General features: G+C 54.9%; 1 protein-coding gene across 2 annotated transcripts in view; it reads right to left on the reverse strand.

Annotated features, from left to right (window-relative positions):
• The window catches only part of STARD8 (StAR related lipid transfer domain containing 8), a 29,839-nt gene extending 19,771 nt beyond the window's left edge, over positions 1–10,068 (reverse strand). For both annotated transcript variants that reach the window (XM_011371465.2, XM_011371464.2), the window contains exon 1: positions 9,886–10,068. The gene's annotated coding sequence lies outside the window, so the exon portion shown is untranslated. The remainder of the gene's footprint in view (positions 1–9,885) is intronic.
• Between the last annotated feature and the right edge of the window lie 6,137 nt (positions 10,069–16,205).

Consider the following 16,205-nt stretch of genomic DNA (forward strand, 5'->3'; position numbering starts at 1 on the left):
CCCCCTTGCCTGCTTCCCTTTCCTTTTTCTGAGACCAAATATAAACTCCCGGACAGGAAATGCCTTGAAGGAGCCTGTCCCCACCCTGAGATCCAGAGAAAATTGTCTCTGACACAAAGGAAACGGGCTTGAGAGAAGCGGCCTTCTCCGCCAGCGCCTGTTCTCCCTCTGGAAGCCCATGGGCACAACCTGTCTCCTGAGGGCCGTGATGCTGAGCACAAAGAAGCAGGCAGGGGCCGACAACCTGCACGCTCAGGCCATGCCGGGCCGGAGGGAAATAGCCGTGTAAGACCTAAGAGCACGGAGGTTTGGGGGTACAGCGGGAAGAGTAACAGGCTAGCAATCTGAAGACACGGCTTTTAGTCCTGGCTCTGCTACTCCTTAGCTGTGGCTGTACCTATGACTGATAACAACATCTGTGATACCGAATGTAATTACGAATAATGATGAATAACACATCGTAATATTTACTGAGTACTTATTACGTGCCAGGCCCTGGGCTAAGGACCTTACGCAGACTGTGTCGGACAGGACTTAACTTCTCTATGCCTCAGTGTCCTCATCTGTGAAATAGGAATATGCTCATAGTAGCGACGACACGAGGTTTTTACAAGTTTAAAATGAGATAATAATAACAATAACAGCCAAAGGGTACCGAGCCATTGTTATGTCCCAGGTATTTCTTTAGGTGCTTTTTCTACCGTCTACATCATGGAAGCATCACAAGCACCCTGTGAGGCAAAATGCTCCGATAATCTATTTGGCAGATGAGAAACCCGAGGCCCAGAGATAGCAAGTAACTTGCCCCAGGTCAGCAGCTAAGAAGTGGTGGGCGAAGATGCAAACCCAGGTGCTCTGGCTCTAGAGTCAGAGCCAGCAAGTTAGAATCCTCCTCATTAACTAAGCTGAATCGCTGAGGCCATAGACACAAAAAAAACATATGCCAGGGTTCTTACAGGATGAACCCTTAGCCTGAAGTAAATGCCCATCAGTGGAAGGAGCACTTGACCATCCCACACCTCATTGGGCCCCCACGATAGCCCTGTGGCCAAAGCAGGCCTACCGCACACGTGGGGAAACAGCCTATGAAGGATCGTGTGGCTGCTGTTGGACTACAAATGGGGCCAGGGGCCCACGTAAATGTTCAGAGCCCTCCCGTTAATCTGTTACCATGGCAGCCTCCCTAGGCTCTCCCCTAGAAATCCACTCCCCCTTGGCTATGCACTTTATTCAACTCATATTACCTGAGCACCTACTGGGTGCCAGACCTTGTGTTGGCACCAAGGTGTGAAAACTGAACAAAAGATGAACTGTCCTGGACTCCTTGGCCAAAGTGCTCCCAGATCCATCCTTCTCAGTGAGGAAGAGGCTAAGATGGACTCTCCTTTGCAGCTCCTTTGGAGGCAAGAGAACAGAATGAGCTCGAAAGCGATGGGGCCGGCAGACGGTAGTTTGATTTAAGGAAGCCTGCAGCACCCAAGGGCCCTAAGGCTAGAGCTTCTGGAGAAAAGGCCCCCTCCCCACAGACCCCATTCCAACGTGCACCACACCAGCCGGAGGAATCGCAAAGTTAATATGGCCAGCCTCCTGCCTGCCCCTAACCACCCACACCTTCTAAATAATGCCACCTGGTTGTCAAGACAGCTCATTAAATTGTCTGTTCTTCCTTGATGCCACTCAGCCAGCACCCTCGTTCCACACGGCGGGGCTGGAAGGTGCTAATCGGGTGGGCCTGCTGCTGTCAGAACCACCCCCCAACTCCCTCCTGCACACCCTCCCACACCCTAATGCGGCTCTGCTTGAGAACAGTGGTCTCCAACCTTTTTGGCACCAGGGACCGGTGCTCCTATGAGAATCTAGTGCCTGGTGATCTGAGGCGGAGCCGAGGCGGTGATGCCGGCGCTAGGGAGCGGCTGCAGATACACATGAAGTTTCACTTGCCCGCCTGCCGCTCACCTCCCGCTGTGCAGCCCGGTTCCTCAAAGGCCATGGACCGGTACCGGTCCGCGGCCCAGGGCTTGGGGCACCCTGATTTACAGCATCAATACCTGGCCCTTTCACTTTTCTTTCCTGTCCATCTGTCCACCTGGTGGGGGACAAGGACTTGGACCTGGGCACTGTTTGCCCGGGAGAGACCGATCACTCGTGGATGTGATGAGTCGTCAAGGAGAAGGGACGCCTAAGCCTCAGCGTCTGGGAAAGGGAGAGAGAGAGGCCGTGGTACAGTCACTAAGGGCGTGGGGGGTGGGGTCGCTCCCTGGCTGCGTGACCTTGGGCGAGTTCTTCATTTAAGCTCTCCTTGCCTCAGTTTGTTCGTGTGTGAAATGGGGATGATGAGAGCACTACCCACTTTACAGACCTGGCACGGAAGCCAAGTGAGTTCAAATAGGTCAAGAATCCAGGCGCTCGCTGTTGGTCCTGTTCTCGCTGTCACTACGACCCGCTGCAGTGTCATAAATGCCCGAGGAGAGCTTTTCGTGAGGAGGTGGAAGTGACAGAAAAGTCCAGAACTAATGACCAGGAGCTGGCAGGTTTGAGCCCTGTACCTCTGCAGGTCAGTGGAGAACAACAAAGTGACAAGGTGGCGGAAAGTGCTACTAAACGATGCTAATGAGAATTCTGTTTATACTATGGGCTCCAACACTCAACGACCCCATGAGGTAATTACATATCTCCATTTGATAAGTGACAAAATGGAGGCTCACGGGGTTTGAGTAATTTGTCCAAAGTCACCCAGTGCTGCGTATCTCAGAGTCCCTGCACTTCACCATGACGGTCTCCTGCCCCAGGCACCATGTGTACAAGTCAGGATGTGTTTTGCTCCGGCCCCACGCTGGCCTCATTCCCACATGCCCCTCTTTGTTCTCCCCGTTCAGAAGGCCCTGCTCAGGTGAGGGGCACTCAGGCCAGATATCTGGAGCCAAGGGTTCCCCAAGCTCCGACCCCAGCCTGACTTGACCTTGGCCTGGAGCAGAAAAGCTGGCTGTGAGCGTCTGTCTCACACCTCAGACAGGCTGGCTTTTGGCCGGCCCAGATAAAGGACAGGAAATCCTCAGCCACCTCCCCTGGAGATGGCTCCCTCAACCATGGGAACTGAGTCGCAGCCTGGCCAGAGGTTCCTCTGCGGTGGGGAAGCTGCCGAGTCAGCCCCAGCCGCCTGGGCCGCCGGGTGTGGTTTGGGGGAAGCAGGGAGGGCTGAGCATCAGGAGACCTGGCTTCCGAATCTTCCCTCCCTGGAGACTGTGCCCTTCTCCTCCCTGGGCCTCAGGTGGAGGTCACCGAGGATCAGCCCCGGGGACCACACTGTTTACCTTACTGAGCTGCTCTGAGAACAGAATGGGATCGTGGAAGTGAAAGTGCCCTGGAAGCTTTAAAGAAATGGGAGGACTCGTGGCTGTCACTGCCGGCTGAGTTGCTGTTTCTCCCCGTCTGATTCACCCTTCTAGGCCCCACTGTGGCCATGGCTCATACTCATTTCCAGTTTCAATGCTCCTTAAAATATCCCCTTCCCCCACCCCCACCCCCACCGACTCAAGGGAAGCAGGACACACCGACAGCCCCTACGTGGTACACCACAGTCAGCTCATCGAGGTGAGTGGCTCCTCTCACCAGGACTGCCCTCTGCTGTGATGGCACAAAATGTGGCCCTACCCTCTGAGAGCTCCCCAGTCATGGGAGCTGGCTGGAGCTAAATGCCTAACAAATCAGAGAGAGCTGTGTGAGGTGCTCGGACCCAGGATTCTGGGGTTCAGAATCTACGTGCTGGAGTCACCAGAAAAAGATCATGGGGAACTCATCTGGGAAAGTTCAGGCTAGAAATAAACAAGAGAATGAGGGGCTTTCTCGAGCCCCATTTCCCATCCCATGGGCCACAAACATCAGCACATGCAGAGGACAGTAATGAGGTTGGGAAGGTGACGCGTCTGAGGTCGCTGGAGGAGGACCTGGAAAAGCTGAGACGGTCTGGCCTGCAGAAGACGCAAGGGGATTCGAGCTCTGTCCCCAGACCCGTGAAGGTCAGAGACAGCACACAGCGTCTAGGCGGACCCGGGGAGCGGAGCTGGGGCCCAAGGGGAGGGGTCACATGGAGAGAGTTCAGCACAACATAAAAATAAAACTTTTGGACATTCCACGGCTGCAGATGGGTGAACAGGAACTGCACAGGTGCTCGGCCAGAAGAGCCGACCTTCAGAGGGCAGGTGGACTGACCGCCCTGGAAAGGCCCTACTTCGCCGAGCTGTCGCTTCCTACCTCTGGGGTAGCACGGGAGGAAATGTAGAGGTGACTGGGGCTGGCTAGGCCCTCGGCCGGTTCCCACAGACACCTGGGATCCTCAGCTGCACCTTGGGCTGGTACTACCCAGGGGGAGCAGGTCACTCATTAACTTGCGGTTGAATGGGTCAGAGGGTGGCCAGCTGGGACAGATGCAAACATGGGGAGGGGCTAGAGAGCAAAGCGCCTGAAAGCACGCTCAAGGAAAACCCACGCTGTGGCCGCGCCGGCCCAGGCCAGCGCGAACTGACGGGCCAGCTGACAGTACTCACGGACTAGGCCTGGCACAATCCGAAGCCAGCTCACCTTTCCCTTGTGGAGCAGAAAAAGGTCTTGACTGGGAACGTACACTTTCATAGCTGGAAGGGAGCCTGAGAGACCACCGAGTCTGTGCCACCCGCCCTACCCATTTCACCGATGTGGAAACTGAGGCCCTGAGAACAAATGTCTTCTGTAAAGTCACTCACGGAGAGAGAGCTAGGAGAGGCCATGTTTCCTCACTGGGTTCCACAGGGTTCGTGAAACGTCGGTTCCTTCTCTCGCTGAAACTGCAGAGAATCGCTCGTGGTCTAGAGCTTTCTAAATTGGACCTGGGTCCTAGCCCGCCCCTTCCCAAATCCCCTGCTAGTCAACATACGGGCTCTCCGAGGAGGGGCTGTTCTTTCAGCCACGTGGCAGTAACTGGCCTGGTGTGAAAGGACCCACAGCTGTAGTGAAAACGCACACACGCAGCCCCATCGGACCTCAAGTCGTGGCAGACCCTTTCGGGGGGCCTTTCGCACTGTTTTAGACTTTCATGTTGAGATCAGGGTGTCAGCTGCTCCTGGAAACACCTACCCCCTGTGACTCTGATGCCTCCAAAAACCCTCACGTCATCTCAATCCCTACCAAGTCAACCGCCTCGCCACCTGAGCTGAATGTGTGTCCTTGAAGCAACGTCACTACTTCTGTTTGCCCAAGCGAAGACAGAGGGGCAGAAGTTTAATTGGCGTGGAAGTTCTGGTGACTGAATGTTTGTTAATGTCCCCTTGGGGGAAGGTGAGGGTTCAGGATGGGTCCCTTTAAGGCCCGAGGTGGACAGAGAGTTGCTTAATGGCCATGCTGAAGAGGTGACTTTCCAAGGTGGTTATTATGTGGCTCAATCATTAACCAAGCAGTGGCAGGACCCCTGGCTGTCTGAAAGGGGCCACTCGTTTCCCAAGGACAGCCCAAGGGCAGGAGGCTGCAGCCAGGGCGGCGCTCGCACGTCTCTCCCTCCCTGTCATGCCAGCTCTGGGGCAGAGGGAAGAGGCCTGGAGGAGGGAAGCTCTCGTCAGCCCCACACACGAGGGTGGAGGAGGGCTGGCCCGGATATGGAGGAAGTCAGCACACCCTTGTTGGGGCGGGAGGGAAAAGCGAGACAGTGAGGGTTTTTATCATGAATGGGAGAGGAAGCTCCAAGCTGGGCCATGGCGATTAGATGACAAGTTGGGAAAGACGCTCATCCTGAATGCATCCTGTTTTGCTCCAAACTGGCCTCAGGGGCCAGGAGCAGGGGAGGGGCCGGGAGGACAGCGGCCTCCCAGGAGGTCTTCCAGGCCGGTCCCCCTAAAGCTCATGGGTGGCCCTGGAACTGGGGCTTCTTGGGTGGGGGGTGGGGGGAGAGGCAGCACTCCCAGTTACCTCTAGAGAATCGGGGCTTGGACTTTCCACACAAGAAGCCTCCGGAGTCAGCCTCGGAGACCCCAGAGGGAGCCCACAGAGACAGGGAGGCCGGCACTGTCAAATGAGGGCTATGGCTCCAGAATCCCTCCAGCTGGGACCTTTCCCGAGCCTCTCTGTCAGTCACCTTCCCCTTAATCGAATGCACTCACTCCCTCCCTTCTTCCCGCCCTCCCTCGGCAGGCCTCCCAGTGCAAACCATCCTCCTTAACAACTGGAAAGACGCTCACTGCTAGGATATTTGGTGATCCGAAGGGGCTGTTTTAGGTGTGATAGTGGCACCGTGGCTATGTTTTAATGAGCCCCTAACTTTTAGAAGTTCCTAAAGAAGAACTATGTGTATGTAAACTGATAAGGTCTCCGGGATTCATTTCAAAATAACCAGAAAGAAAGAGATATAACTAAGGAAGGATCAGCCGGGGGGCTAATGGCTGTCCATCTCTACTTTTGCATATGTTTGAAATTCTTCAGAATAATTTGTTTTGAAAAGCCCTCACCGAACTAAAGACTTGCTAAAGACTCGCTATGCCTCACAGCACCGATGCCACTACCGCAGGGAGGAGGAGGCGAGAGAACTAAAGTGTTAAAATCAGCCACATTCAGAGACTGTGATATGCTAAGCGCCCTGCAGCCAGCCAGGCCAGGAGGACGGACACCTGCAGAACAAAGGAAGGTTTCTGCTGGGATCGCTAACAGCCCATTTCCCCACACCCTGAAGGGAAACAGGAAAAATAGTCGTTCAGTGGCGCCCTACACAAAATAAGATCATTCATTCCCTGTGGCTGAGACCACGGGGAACCTGTGGATCGGAGGCTGGGAACTGCCAGCCTTTCACGCTACGTGTTCCTACCTCGTCAGCTACAGACTTTTCCCTTCCTCGCGGGATGCCGATGCCATCCCTCGAAAATGAGTAAACAAAGTCTTTAAACTGTAACTCACAGGAACTGACACGTGATATGTAAACTCAATTCCCTGGGGTCCCCCTCAGTGACTTTTTTCTCTGTCTTTCTGCTTTCCCTATCTCTCTCTATTGTCTCGGTCCCTGAGGCTCCCTCGGGCGCTCTCACGACCCCGCCTCTGAGAGGAGACCACGCTCTGTCTGGGGAGCACAGATCGTCACCCCTTTTTTTAATAAACTTTCCTTTTGATACTGACTTTAGCGGGCGTTTGAATCCTTTCTTGTGCGCAGCAAAGAATCTCGTTCTCTCTCGGTGTGGGGCTTAAGCTGCCCCCACTCGGAGAGGTTGCCCCATCCTGCGTCATCACTAACTTCCAAACTAGATGGCGGGTTCCCTGAAGGTGGAGTTACACTGTGTCCTCTAGAAGACTGAGCACTAAGCGTGGACTCAGTCATTTGGACAGCACTTGGCTTATCCAGTGAAGTAAAAAAGGGGGGAGGGGGAAACCAAGGGTCTGATGGTCAAGTGAAGGGGCAGAGCCTGAATTTAAACCTCCCTGGGTCCAGAGCTCCTTCTCGGTCCCCGGTTCTTTGCCTCCCGCCACCCTAAACCCCTGAGGAACTTAACTTCCAGTCCTACAATCCCTGCCACTTGGGGGAACAGGTACAGGAATCATCAACCTGTGAGTGAGTTCCCAGGGCAGAGGGCTGGGCAAGAGACTCAATACACAAACACGGCACTTCAGACTGTGACGGCGGCCCGTACTGTGGCCTCCAGTCCACTGATTTGAGTTTACCAGGACCAACACCTGCCCCCCCACACACAAATCAAGACCCCAAGTCACAGATGACTAGAGCCTTAAACACTTGATACTATCAACTGTGTGTGTGTGTGTCCGGCCCAATGTTCAGCTGCTCTGTTTGCATTGTGGGTGGAGGAGACTCCACTTCCACCGTCAAGCCCTTGCGTCTTTGAGAACCCCTCTATTTTATCCACTAACAGCCTCCTTGAACCCAGAGCTATGGCGCTTGATCCTACAAAAACTGAGAACCAGAGGAAAAAGTTCTTCTTCTTCTGTTCAAGCCAGCGACAACTCCTCCTTCCAGCCACAGACTCCTCACCCCACTTTCCCGAAGAAGGTGGGGGCACAGCCTGCCTCGGTTAACCCTGCTATCCGTTGAACCTGAACCTTCCATGGTTGAAACAGAAAGTTCCAGCAAGTCACCTAGCAGGAAAGCAGTGGCTCTGCGGTTCCTCTGCTACCTCTGCAACCCATAGCCCTAAGAATGGAATTTTAAAACGTCAAGAACACAGAGAGGGTCAAAGCTCGGGCCTCCGTGTGCCACCGTCTTTGCCCCACTGCTGAAACACAGGTGGTATGTTTCATTAAGGAGGTCCCGTCCCCAACACTCACAGGATACACAGTCCCTCTGCACACCTTCAGCCCCTCTTCTTGCTCTGAACACCTCCAGATGTCATCTCCCAGCATCCTCTTCTCTCCAGACTGGGGAGTGGAGCTGCAGATGCAGAGAGATTTAGCATACTTCTCCAAGAGTAGCTTAAGGCGGGAGACAAGGCGAGCGAACAGGGGAGACTAGACAAACTGTCCACGTGATGTTTTCCAGCCCTAACTACGGAGGTCGAGGGAAGAGAAAGCCCGTATCCCAAATCCACAACATAGTTGGACAAAGGCCAATTCCCAGAAATGGGGACCAGCCCAGAATGGCCAGCGATTTGTAGCTGTAGCTTTAGGGTGAAAGAGTTCCCCGCCCCCAACATCGTCATCCTCGTCACACTCTTCCCAGTTGCTCCATCGACTAACTACTCAGAAACCACCTGTAGCCCCCACCTTCGCTGCGCCCTTGGGCTGGCTGCCTGTCCTGGAAACTGCAGACGAGAATTGTCTGTCCTCCATTCCAGAAAGATGAAAGTGAAGGGGAAAATACAAAAAGCAGTTAAGACAGATGGTGGGTGGGGACAGCAACCCCTAGAGTGGGCCTGGGAACAGGTCCCACAGTAGCAGTCAGGGTTGGAAAGACCTGAGTACTGCAGCCCAACTCTGGGGCCCGGGATTTCTGTGTTGGCCTCAGCCGGCCCCCACCTTTTCAGGGTGGCTGCTGTCTGGTACTCCGCACAATCACGGAGAAGCTTTCCATATGCGCGGCTTCTCTTGCTCCAAGTGTCTCAGAGACAACCCTTTACCTGCTAGTTAGGAGCCTGGACCCATGCACCAAGTCACCAAACATCAGGGTGGAAGAGACTGGCCCTTTAGATACCGAAATCCAGCTCAGCATCTGAATTGCAGTTGAAAACACTGCGGCCTACAGAAGCCGCATGACTCTCCTAAGGTCACATCAATTAGCAGCTGGACCCTGGTTTCCTGAGTCATAAATTCAGTGCTCGACTTTAAAGAGTTAGAAGAGAAATGGAGAGAGCCCCAGACTACCTGATTTAGAAAGCCCCAAAATTTCCATTAAGAGGCTCCAAAATTCTCTAATCCAAAACCGTTTGGGACTTCATGGGGAAACTGAGCCCCGTAAGATGCGACTTATCCAAAGGTTTTCACTTGATCCCCACGGCTGCCCTAATGCCAGGAAAGTCCGGGGCGTTTCTCAGAAGGGAAGGCAGTGGCCGAGGGAAAGCCCATATCGCCTGACCCGGGGCTTCCTGGAAATGCCTTCAAAAACAGAGGAAGGAGGAGAAGGGTAGGAGAAGCGGTGTGACCCGGCCGCAGAGCCCCGAGCCCAACTGCCCCCGCCCGGCCCCAACTCCCCTTCGAAGCCCCAGAGCGACGGCTCCAGACTGTGTGCAGCCAGGCCGGGGTATAACGGGAGGGCAGCCGCCTTCCGCCACCCTCCTCGCGGGGCTTTCCCGGGAGAAGGGCGGCTGGCGGGCTCAGGGATTCCCCCAGTTTCGGCGACTCCAACCCCAAATCCCGCGGTCGAAGGGTGGCTCTCGCCTCGCTTCCCCCGCATGGGTCCGGGTCACCCCCCGCAGTCGCGCCAACTCCTACCTGGAGGCCGCGTCTATCGCTCGGTGTTCTAGACCCCGACACAGCGACCAGAGGGCAGGAGGCGACGGCAGGCGGGACTACTCCGTCCGGGGCACGCGCGGAGCCCGGGGTCGGGCGGGGGTAACGGTGCCAGCCAGAGCAGCAGCTGCCGCAGCCGCTTAGCTGTTGTCAACCCGAAGCCACTCTCGGCGCAGGTGGGGAGGGAGCCTCGGCGAGCCGGGCTGCAGAAATGCCCCGCCCACCCACAGGGTCCGAGACCAATGAGGGCGCAGTCCGGCCCACCGGGCTCTTCTGAAAGTCGCCCGAATTGTGGTAGGCGGGGCCGTGCATTCCAGCTCCTCCAATCGCCGCGCCGCTGCCTCTTCTTCGGGTCATACCGCTGGGAGCCGAGGGAGAGAAGGCGAAAGCCAAGAGCCAGCGACTGAGGGTGAAGGAGCGAGCTGGCCAGGGACTTAAGACTAATATTTATTGAGCTCTGGATGCGTGGCACCGTGTTGGGGGATTTAAGTACACATGCCACGTGCACGGGCAAGTTCGGCGGCTTGTTGAGGATAATTTACCGAGAGAGTTCAGAAGAGACGACTTCGGTGAGATCTCAGATTAGTGGGCGCAACCAAGCGAGAACCGGGACATTAGATATTTGAATAGGACGTCGCCACTCCTACCTCGCTCAGGCTCCATCACTCTGCGACTTCCCCACTACCCCCCAGTTCTCTGCCCCGAGTCCAAACTCCACCTCCGCGGAGAAATGCACGGAAAACTTGGAGGCATCCGCACTGATCATGGCCGAAGAGAGCTCCCAAGAGTTGTAACGGCGAGTACCCCCCAGAAAACCCGTTGAAATTCAGTAAGAAACAGACTATTAACACTTGATTTCTCTCTTGCCTTTCCTCACAACGGTCCGAGACAAGTTCGCAACCCTGATTTCATTGCCGACTTGGGGACTCTTATCAGCTGGGGATGGGAGTACCCAAAAGCCCCTGCGTCCAACCACCATTCTCCACATTTACAAGCGCAGACACTGAGATGACTCACTTAAGTTTAGCCGGCAAACCCACGGCGGGGACGGTAGATACCTGCACACTGGTGAATTTCTCTATACCTAACAGATGGGAGAAATGAAGCTGAGGTTCTTAGAAAGCACAGACTGTATTCATCTAACTTGTTTGCTAGAGCACCCAGCACAGGTGAGAACAGACATCGGTGATTCCTACGGTAGCAACTTTCTTAAGGTCACCCAAGGCAGCGTTAGCGCCAGATCTAGTCCCAGGTGCACCGCCCCCCCCCCCTCTGGCCTTCAGTCCTCTAAGGCAAGCTTGAATTAATTCTTCCACTTTCCTTCTCTACCAGCCCTGATGAGAATCAGAGGAGAAATGATGAAATAAAGGCAGCTCCAGTGTGTACCCTTCCTTTCCTCTCAATTGCAAGACCGCAGGTAGCACTTTGTTCAAGATGAGCCATGTATGTCCCTGCGGGTCTTGGATATGGATAAGGCCTGTACACTGGAACTTGCTCCTGGATACAAATTCCTACCCAGAGTCAAGAACTCTTATGATGGGTGGGAAGGGAGGCTGAGCTGTTATATCTGTAAGCATCCCTGAGGCTGAGCTGTTATATGTGTAAGCATCCCTAAGGCTGAGTTGAAGCCAGACTTATCTTGCTTCTGGAAAACGCTAGAAGGACATAAAAGTGCGGGTCTTGCAATGATCCTATAGTCTCCACAGAGGCAGGAAACCATGTCAGAGCTGATTCCTTCCAGCCATACAGCAGTTTCTCAGTAATGTTTCTTAGTGGGTGAATGAATGTCAAAAGATATTCAAGGGGTGACCATGAAGAACTTACAATTGTACGAATGAGCAAACTCAACTTATCTTTCAGTAGATACATTTAACAGATATGAAGGGCTCTGAGACATCCAGTTCTTAAAAAAAAAAAAAAAGGCAATCAAACCAGAGAACTACAAAAGGGAAAACTATAGAACAAAAACCACCAAAAGAGCAAATAACTAGAACGAGAGCTTCACAGTGCCTGGCATAGAGTAGGTATTCCATAAGAATACCTGTTGAATGACTTCGTGAACACAAAAGTCAAGGAAAGCTAAAATCCTAATATTTGCCATCTGCATTGTGACATTTTGAAATGGCCCAAGCGATGTCTGGGCTATTTCTTTCGATCCTGTTTGATCTCCTTCCCTTATTCCATGAGCTTCAGAAAGGTAAGGACCAAAATAGGACCAAAATAGCTCATCTCTTTCAATCCCACCACCATCTCTTGCTCCCCCAAGCCACCGCCCCCCACCCTCTGATATAAGCCAGTCTCACAAAGAGCAGATATTCATTCAGTAATGGTGCCTGGAACGGATGAGGAAATTGTCCCTTTTCACAGGCTCCCTTTGGGGCTGTATCTCGAGTGGCTCTAGCGATAACTGGAGCCTTCTTAGGTCCTTGGTGTTGCTCTGCACAATCACCCACTCTTGCCTGTGTGTGCCATAGCGCCGCTGCTGCTGTCCTGGATGCCTGCTCAGCCATCAGTCAGGAAATCGAGGAGTGCATGAGAGCCGAATGAGGGCGGATGAAAAAGCTTCGGGGTGCGTGCCTGCACCAAAGCATGGGGCTCCCCTCGTTCTACCACCACAGGCCAGCTGCATCGGGCAAAAGGCAGGACAATAGATTCTGGGGCCGGATGGCCTGGGTACAAAGTCCAACTCTGCTACTAACTAGCTGCGGGACCTTGGGCAAATTACTTTCCGACTTTCTGTACCTCAGTTTCCTCCTCTGTCAAGTGTGGAGAATAATCACAGCCCTGACGTCGTGCGACTGTTGAGCAGGTCCACTGGGCTAAATCTCACTTAGAATGGCGGCTGGCACATGGAAAGTGCTTCTAAGTATTAGACATGGTGACAGAGGCCCCAAGCAACAGTGTATGAGCCCTGGATCAGGAAGTAGGACAGCTGGGTGCTAGTCTCAGCTCTACCACTTTCCGGCTGCGTCACCAGAGCAAGTCAGTGTGCGCTCCAATCAGCAGTTTCTTCACCTGCCAAATGAGGGTAGAGCACAAACCCTACCAGGCAGAGTTGAGACAGGGGATGCGAGGGTACACTGTGAAGTGTAGTGACAGTGGCAGGATGGCACCGGATATGTTGCAGAGCTAAGCTTTGCTCCAGGGTTAACCAGCCCTTTTCTTCCAGGGGGTGGCAAAGAGAAACTCCATACGCTGCTACCCTGAGCCTCGCTCCAAGGCACCCGTGTCCCAACGAGTGCCTGTCTGAGGACTTCCAATAGTCCCCGCACCCCTCTCTGCCTAGGGATGGGGGGGTCCCCAGGCTGCTGCGGGCAGACCCATAGCCCCACTCTGGAATGGCTGAGGGTGGTGTCGGGAAGGAACCAGGCAGACCCTTCCATTATGCTTTTTCATGGAGCTAAAGGAGCAGCAGCAAGTAATTCCAGGCAACTCAGCAGGACAGGAAGAAAAAGGGGAGTAGGAGCCTGGGGGGAAATTGAATTCCACCCAGCCAGGCCCGGCCAGCCATGCCCGCGGGTGCCCTCGCACTTCCACACACGTTCCTGCGTGCCTCATCGAAAGCCCACCAGTCGGGCTGGGAGGGTCAAGGCCTGCTCCCTGGTGGTTTGGGGCCCCCACCCAGCCTCACGAAAAGGGGCTACTGATCAGGCTCCCACGACGTGGGATAGTTAGTTACAGCTCACAAAAACATCCTGAGGAGACGTTAGCACTAAGAGAATGGCCAGCCGTGTGAGGGGTGGGCGGTGAGAGGGGCTTGTGAAGGTGAGGGGCACAGCGCCACCTCACTGAGCATTGCCAAGTGGGGCTGAAGGACAGAGAGCTAGGTCTGGGAAGGAGCACAAAGACCCCCTCTCAGCCCACAGCCCAGGGGACCACGGTGGCTGTGCTCACCCCACATGCCAGGGGACCTGGAAGGGGGAGCCCTGGGCTGCCGTTTCAGGGTTCACCTACCCTCTCTAGGCTCCCCATCCTTAAGCTGGGCCACAGAGGCTTTCATTCCCTCCCACCCACAACCTAGAGCCACTGAGAGGAAAGTGTCAGGGCAGCTGGTGAGGTCTCCAGGCACTCGGACCAGGCAGCTGGAGGCGGAGAACCCAAGGCCACTCAGTCCCTGTCCCCGGCTCCTCTCCAGACACCGAAGAGCCAGTCCCCTTTCCCCTAACAAACACCCAAGTGTCAGCTTGATGAAGGGCTGGCCCCAGCATCCACTTAACAGACCCACCCTGCTGTGACAGTGTGATGGGCCGCATTTCACACCCACTAAGGGCCCCTGGCTTGGCCTGACTGGCCCATCTTAGGCTCAAAAGGTTCTCTGCTGCAGGCAGACGGAGCAGCCTCCACCCCCCCCCCACCACACACACACTTGTTCCCTCAGGGAGGTGTGCCTGCCTTGGCCCAAACGAATAGGTGAGGTCACCCTGGGCAGAACACTTGGTGACTGCGGCACAGACACCCAGAGCAGGATGTCCACCCCCTGCACACCCCACCCATTCCTGTCCTTCAGAGGAAGGTCACAGGGTGGTGAGGGAAGATGAGGAAAGGCAAGCCCGCTTCGAACGCGAGCCCCTCGCGAGCCCCTCGCACCCTCCCCCCTCCCCCGGCACGCATAGCTACAAGCAGCAGCAATCAAGGGAACCCCCTCCCCCTCCCCCAACAGTCCCCTGTGCCTTATTTGGGTTCAGTCCTTAAGTTTGGTCTCTCATAGCTAGGCTCAGTTTCCTCATCTGGAAAAACAAGGCTGGGCCCTGGTTCTAGTGTCCCTTCTTTCCAGCACATTCTCTGCTTCAGGGAGCTTTTCGCTGTGTTCCCGTGGGGATGTGGTAGGGGCGGGGGGTCCTCTGAGGATGGGGAGTAGTTGGAAGCCAGGCCAGAAAGAGCAGAGAAAAGAGAAAAAGCAAGCAGAAGGCAGAGGCCAAGCCAGCCTGGAAGGCCGGAGACCTGGCCTCTGCTTCCAGCACCGCCCCCAGCTCACCCCGTGGCAGTGGACAGTCAGAGTCCCCGAAAAGAGATCAGGATCCCATCCCCTTGCCTGGGAACCTTCCACATGGCCCTCGGAGGAAGGAGCTCCCGAGACAAAACCTGGGAGGGGGGTGGCGAGGAGGAGATGGAGGAGGAGGAAAGAGGGGGCTCTTCCTTCCCACCTATGGGCTCCACCATAAATCAGTCTGACCTCATGTACAAACAGATCCAGTGCCCGTGGAGTTGGAAGGCTGCTGGAGCGGGGGTGGGGGAGTAGCTTTTACGGGCTCTGCCCAGTCTAACGCTGCGATTATGGGCCTCTAGGTCTTGACAATCTCACCTGAAGCAGACAGAGCCCGTCCCCTGGACACCCACTCACCCCGTGTCCTTTCCCTGGAGGACGGCTCTCAGAGGTTTCAGAATGACATCAGAGAGGACCTGGGATGTGTGGTTATGCTCAAGGGCCACACAACAAAGGGTCTGGGCTCTTATTGGTCTTAGAATCCGTGTCCTCCCTCAAGGGGAGGCTCTCCAAGTACAGCTCTCCTCTCCCCTCCCCCAACACCCCTTCTCTCTCTCTCTCCGCCCCGCCCCCCGCCTTTCTCACTAAGTAAAATTTCCGATCGGACCGTCAGCCAGGGCTGGGGCTTCCCTATGCACACGTATCAACCTCTCAGTCAACATGGGCACCGAGGCACTGGCACAGGGCTGGGGCAGGGAACAGGGCAGATGGGCCCACCAGCTGGGGTCCCTATCTTCCTGGAGCTCCCACGCCAGTAGGGGAGGCAACAGCAGCCCCAGACAGAGAATGCCCAACTCAAGCAGGTGAGCAGCCAGGTGAGGTCCAGAGGACAAGGAGAGAGGTGGGGCCGCAAGGCTCCCAGGTTAGACACATCATGTGTCTGGATCCATAGACCCCCAGGATCAGGGGCAGGACACTGCAATTCTGGCTTCTACCCTGCTTCCGCCGCGGGGATGCTGTGTGACCCTGCTGAAAGTCTTGCCGTCTCTGAGCCTCGATGTCCACATATGTACAATTAGAGGGTTTGGTCTGAGCATCTCTGCCGGCCAGTTCAATGAGTTCATGTTCCATGACAAATCTATGTTGAGAAACCCAACCCAGTTTGCCATTTCCTCCCTGCCGTTTGGGTGAGAGCAAAGGAGAACTTACTGGGGAAAAGGAATGGGCAGAGCCCGGAAAATGTTTTAACTGCTCAAAGAAATGTATATTTTTTTCCAATTTGTAAAAAGACAAAGTGCCAGGCACTCTGTGACACCCGCTGGAGTGTAAACGAGCCTTAGGATGGAGCTTTTATTCAATTCAAGCTGAGTAAAAAGGT

The sequence above is a fragment of the Pteropus vampyrus genome, unplaced genomic scaffold (assembly GCF_000151845.1).
Source record: "Pteropus vampyrus isolate Shadow unplaced genomic scaffold, Pvam_2.0 Scaffold191, whole genome shotgun sequence".
NCBI classification, from domain to species: domain Eukaryota; kingdom Metazoa; phylum Chordata; class Mammalia; order Chiroptera; family Pteropodidae; genus Pteropus; species Pteropus vampyrus.